The 6,538-nt window shown below is 39.9% G+C and overlaps 1 protein-coding gene across 2 annotated transcripts in view; it reads left to right on the top strand.

The window, feature by feature from the left end:
- The window catches only part of PFKFB3 (6-phosphofructo-2-kinase/fructose-2,6-biphosphatase 3), a 273,656-nt gene that overhangs the window by 236,473 nt on the left and 30,645 nt on the right, over nucleotides 1-6,538 (top strand). The window lies entirely within an intron of this gene.

Below are 6,538 nucleotides of genomic sequence, written 5' to 3'. Positions count from 1 at the left end.
CAAAGAATATAATCAATCTGATTTCAGTGTTGACCATCTGGTTATGTCCATGTGTAGAGTCTTCTCTTGTGTTGTTGGAAGAGGGTGTTTGCTATGACCAGTGCATTCTTTTGGCAAAAACTCTATTAGCCTTTGCCCTGCTTCATTCTGTACTCCAAGGCCAAATTTGCCTGTTACTCCCGGTGTTTCTTGACTTTCTACTTTTGCATTCCAGTTCCCTATAATGAAAAGGACATCTTTTTTGGGTGTTAGTTCTAAAAGGTCTTGTAGGTGTTCATAGAACCATTCAACTTCAACTTCTTCAGCATTACTGTTTGAGGCATAGGCTTGGATTACTGTGACATTGAATGGTTTGCCTTGGAAACAAACAGAGATCATTCTGTCGTTTTTGAGATTACATCAAAGTACTGCATTTCAGACTCTTGTTGACTATGATGGTTACTCCATTTCTTCTAAGGGATTCTTTTCCGCAATAGTAGATATAATGGTTGTCTGAGTTAAATTCACCCATTCCAGTCCATGTTAGTTCACTGAATCCTAAAATTTCAACGTTCACTCTTGCCATCTCCTGTTTGACCCCTTCCAACTTGCCTTGATTCATGGACCAAATATTCCTGGTTCCTATGCAATATTGCTCTTCACAGCATCGGACTTTGCTTCTATCACCAGTCATATCCACAACTGGGTCTGGTTTTTGCTTTGTCTCTGTCTCTTCATTTTTTCTTTGGCATCATTTTGCCAACAAAGATCTGTCTAGTCAAGGCTATGGTTTTTCCATTGGTCATATATGGATGTGAGAGTTGGACTGTAAAGAAAGCTGAGCACCAAAGAATTGATGCTTTTGAACTGTGGTGTTGGAGAAGACTCTTGAGGGTCCCTTGGACTGCAAGGAGATCCAACCAGTCCATCCTAACAGAGATCAGTCCTGAATATTTATTGGAAGGACTAATGTTGAAGCTGAAACTCCAATACTTTGGCCACCTGATGCGAAGAGCTGACTCATTTGAAAAGATGCTGATGCTGGGAAAGATTGAAGGTGGGAGGAGAAGGGGATGACAGAGGATGACATGGTTGGATGGCATCACCAACTCAGTGGACATGAGTTTGAGTAAACTCCAGGAGTTGGTGATGGACAGGGAGGCCTGGTGTGCTGTGGTTAATGGGGTTGCAAAGAATCGGACACAACTGAGCAACTGAACTGAACCGAGAACAAGTAATTTCACAATTTGTACAGAAATACAAAAAACATCAAATAGCCAGTGCAATCTTGAGAAAAATGAATGGAACTAGAGGAATCAACCTGCCTAACTTTAGACTATGCTACAAAGCTACAGTCATCAAGACAGTATGATACTGGTACGAAGATAGAAATATAGATCAATGAGACAAAATAGAAAGCCCAGAGATAAATCCACGCACCTATGAACACCTTATTTTTGACAAAGGAGGCAAGAATATACGATGAAGAAAAGACATTCTCTTTAGCAAGTGGTGCTGGGAAAACTGGTCAACCACCTGTAAAAGAATAAAACTAGAACACTTTCTAACACCATACACAAAAATAAACTCAAAATGGATTAAAAATCTGACTTTAAGACCAGAAACTATCAAACTATAAAACTCCTAGAGGAAAACATAGGCAAAACACTCCCTGACATAAATCACAGCAGGATCCTCTCTGACCCACCTCCCAGAGTAATGGAAATAAAAGCAAAAATAAACACATGGGACCTAATTAAACTTAAAAAGTTTTGCACAACGAAGGAAACTATATGCAAGGTGAAAAGACAGCCTTCAGAATGGGAGAAAATAATAGCAAATGAAGCAACTGACAAAGAATTAATCTCAAAAATATACAAAATTGAGCAGCTCATGCAGCTCAATACCAGAAAAATAAATGACCCTATCAAAAAATGGGCCAAAGAACTAAACAGATATTTCTCCAAAGAAGACATACAGATGGCTAACAAACACATGAAAAGATACTCAACATCACTCATTATCAGAGAAATGCAAATCAAAACCACAATGAGGTACCATCTCATGCCGGTCAGAATGGCAGAATCAGTTCAGTTCAGTTCAGTTGCTCAGTTGTGTCCAACTCTTTGCGACACCATGAATTGCAGCATGCCAGGCCTCCCTGTCCATCATCATCTCCTGGAGTTCACCCAGACTCACGTCCATAGAGTCAGTGATGCCATCCAGCCATCTCATCCTCTGTCGTCCCCTTCTCCTCCCGCCCCCAATCCCTCCCAGCATCAGAGTCTTTTCCAATGAGTCAACTCTTCGCATGAGGTGGCCAAAGTACTCGAGCTTCAGCTTTAGCATCATTCCTTCCAAAGAAATCCCAGGGCTAATCTCCTTCAGAATGGACTGGTTGGATCTCCTTGCAGTCCAAGGGACTCTCAAGAGTCTTCTCCAACACCACAGTTCAAAAGCATCAATTCTTCAGCACTCAGCCTTCTTCACAGTCCAACTCTCGCATCCATACATGACCACTGGAAAAACCATAGCCGTGACTAGATGGACCTTTGTTGGTAAAGTAATGTCTCTGCTTTTGAATATGCTGTCTAGGTTGGTCATAACTTTTCTTCCAAGGAGTAAGCATCTTTTAATTTCTTGGCTGCAGAATGGCTGCTATCAAAAAGTCTACAAACAATAAATGCTGGACAGGGTGTGGAGAAAAGGGAACCCTTTTACACTGTTGGTGGGGATGCAAACTAGTACAGCCACTATACAGAACAGTGTGGAGATTCCTTTAAAAACTGGAAATGGAACTGCCATATAACTCAGCAATCCCACTGCTGGGTATACACACTGAGGAAACCAGAATTGAAAGAGACACATGTACCCCAATGTTCATTGCAGCACTGTTTACAATAGCTAGGACATGGAAGCAACCTAGATGTCCATTGCAGATGAATGGATAAGAAAGCTGTGGTACATATACACAATGGAATATTACTCAGCTATTAATAAGAATGCATTTGAATCAGTTCTAATGAGGTGGATGAAACTGGAGCCTATTATACAGAGTGAAGTAAGTCAGAAAGAAGAACACCTATACATTAAAGCATATATATGGAATTTAGAAAGATGGTAATGATGACCCTATATTCGAGACAGCAAAAGAGATACAGATGTAAAGAACAGGCTTTTGGACTCTATGGGAGAATGTGAGGGTGGGATGATTTGAGAGAATAGCTGTGAAACATGTATATTACCATATGTGAAATACATCACCAGTCCAAGTTCGGTGCATGAAACAGGGCACTCAAAGCCAGTGCACTGGGACAACCCTGAGGGATGGGATGGGATGGGGAGGGAGGTGGAAGGGGGGTTCAGGATGGGGGACACATGTACACCCATGCATGATTCATGTTAATGTATGGCAAAAACCACCACAATATTGTAAAGTAATTAGGCTTCAATTAAAATAAATTAATTTTAAAAAGTTAAAAAAAAAAAAAAGGAGAGAGTGGAGAGTCTTATGGGAGGTTTCATGGGCCAGGCCTAGAAGAAACTAGCATTATTTTCTCCCACATTTTACTGGCTAGTACTTAGGCAGACAGCCTCATCTAACTGCAAGGAGCACTGTGAAGTCCAGCCTAACTGTGTGCTCAGGAATTAGGAAAGAGGGTATTTGAGAATGGATAGACAGCTCTGTCGTGACACTCACTACATTTTTTTAAACTTATTATTTTGTATTGGGGTATAGCTGATGAACAATGTTGGATAAGTTTCAAGTGAACAGCAGAGGGACTCAGCCATATGTACATACACATGTATCCATTTCCCCCCAAACTCTCCTTCCATCCAGGCTGATATATAACACTGAACAGATTTCCTTGTGCTATATAGTAGGTCCTTGTTGGTTATCCATTTTAAATACAGCAGAGTGTACACATCCACCCTCAGTGCCCTAACTATCCCTTCTCCCCATCCTTCCTCCTTGGGAACCATAAGTTCAATCTCTAAGTCTGGGCACTTGGTACATTTTGTTGAATAAATTAGTAATCAAAACTTCACACATAAACATGGAATTTCTTTTCTTTTCTTTCTTTCTTTTTTTTTTTTTAGATGAGTTTGAGAACTACTGTGAGAGGCAGTGGTCTTTCAGTCAGTAATCCTAAGTGTAGACAGGACTTAAAATTCCCTTGGAAGTACAGGGATTCATTCTGAAGCTTACCCTGAATCAGTAAGACAAATTGCACTTTAACTCAGGAAACTGCACAGTACAGCTTAGAGATATTTCTGTCAAAAACAGTTATAACGTCTTCTGGTACTTGTATAATTAACTGACAGGAATCAGTACAGCTCTGTTTTCTGGTGTGAATTATCCCCTGAAGGTTCTGAATAGGAAATGAATTGTGAAACATTAAAAAAAAATCCTTGGCATGCTAAGCTTTAGGAGGTCTAATTTAAATTTGGCAAGCTCTACACCTAGTTCTCAGTTAGCCTGTGATTTTGTAAGGCTCCTAGGGTTGGTGATGAGCTGGTGGTAAAATATTTTGGTTTCTTTAAAGAGCTTTTAAAAATATAGTATATGTAACAAAGAGTATCAATAACCTCAGATATACAGGTGACACCACCCTTATGGCAGAAAATGAAGAGGAACTAAAAAGCCTCTTGATGAAAGTGAAAGTGGAGAGTGAAAAAGTTGGCTTAAAGCTCAACATTCAGAAAACGAAGACCATGGCATCCGGTCCCATCACTTCATGGGAAATAGATGGGGAAACAGTGAAAACAGTGTCAGACTTTATTTTTCTGGGCTCCAAAATCACTGCAGATGGTGACTGCAGCCATGATATTAAAAGACGCTTACTCCTTGGAAGGAAAGTTATGACCAACCTACATAGCATAATCAAAAGCAGAGACATTACTTTGCCAACAAAGGTTCGCCTAGTCAAGGCTATGGTTTTTCCAGTGGTCATGTATGGATGTGAGATTTGGACTGTGAAGAAGGCTGAGCGCCGAAGAATTGATGCTTTTGAACTGTGGTGTTGGAGAAGACTCTTGAGAGTCCCTTGGACGGCAAGGAGATCAAACCAGTCCATTCTGAAGGAGATCAGCCCTGGGATTTCTTTGGAAGGAATGATGCTAAAGCTGAAGCTCGAGTACTTTGGCCACCTCATGTGAAGAGTTGACTCATTGGAAAAGACTCTGATGCTGGGAGGGATTGGGGGTGGGAGGAAAAGGGGACGACAGAGGATGAGATGGCTGGATGGCATCACTGACTCGATGGACGTGAGTCTGAGTGAACTCCGGGAGTTGGTGATGGACAGGGAGGCCTGGCGTGCTGCGATTCATGGGGTCGCAAAGAGTCAGACATGACTGAGCGACTGAACTGAACTGAACAAAGAGTATATAAACTACAAGCATACCATTTAGAGAGAAAAAAAAAATCCATATGTTCACCAAAAAGGCCAATAAGTGAAGCATGACTATATCTCAGGAATCCTCTGTGTCTCTCCCCCATCTCCCATCAGTTCAGTTCAGTTCAGATGGTACCTCATTGTGGTTTTGATTTGCATTTCTCTGATAATGAGTGATGTTGAGTATCTTTTCATGTGTTTGTTAGCCATCTGTATGTCTTCTTTGGAGAAATGTCTGTTTAGTTCTTTGGCCCATTTTTTGATAGGGTCATTTATTTTTCTGATATTGAACTGCATGAGTTGCTCAATTTTGTATATTTTAGAGATTAATTCTTTGTCAGTTGCTTCATTTGCTATTATTTTCTCCCATTCTGAAGGCTGTCTTTTCACCTTGCTTATAGTTTCCTTCGTTGTGCAAAACTTTTTAAGTTTAATTAGGTCCCATGTGTTTATTTTTGTTTTTATTTCCATTACTCTGGGAGATGGATCAGAGAGGATCCTATCTGTGATTTATGTCAGGGAGTGTTTTGCCTATGTTTTCCTCTAGGAGTTTTATAGTTTCTGGTCTTACATTTAGATCTCTAATACATTTTGAGTTTATTTCTGTGTACCGTGTTGGAAAGTGTTCTAGTGTCATTCTTTTACAGGTGGTTGACCAGTTTTCCCAGTACCACTTGCTAAAGAGAATGTCTTTTCTCCATCGTGTATTCTTGCCTCCTTTATCAAAGATAAGGTGTCTATAGGTGCATGGATTTATCTCTGGGCTTTCTATTTTGTTCCATTGATCTATATTTCTGTCTTTGTGCCAGTACCATACTGTCTTAATGACTGTAGATTTGTAGTCTATTCTGAAGTCAGGTAGATTGATTCCTCCAGTTCCATTCTTCTTTCTCAAAATTGCTTTGGCTATTTAAGTTTTTTTTTGTATTTCCATACAAATTGTGAAATTATTTGTTCTAGTTCTCTGAAAAATACCATTGGTAGCTTGATAGGGATTGCATTTAATCTGTAGATTGCTTAGGGTAGTATACTCATTTTCACTATATTGATTCTTCCGATCCATGAACATGATATATTTCTCCATCTATTTGTGTCCTCTTTGATTTCTTTCATCAGTGTTTTATAGTTTTCTATATATAGGTCTTTTGTTTCTTTAGGTAGAT

This window comes from Bos javanicus, chromosome 13 (genome assembly GCF_032452875.1).
Source record: "Bos javanicus breed banteng chromosome 13, ARS-OSU_banteng_1.0, whole genome shotgun sequence".
In the NCBI taxonomy this organism is placed as follows: domain Eukaryota; kingdom Metazoa; phylum Chordata; class Mammalia; order Artiodactyla; family Bovidae; genus Bos; species Bos javanicus.
This window is presented reverse-complemented; position numbering and strand designations above follow the sequence as displayed.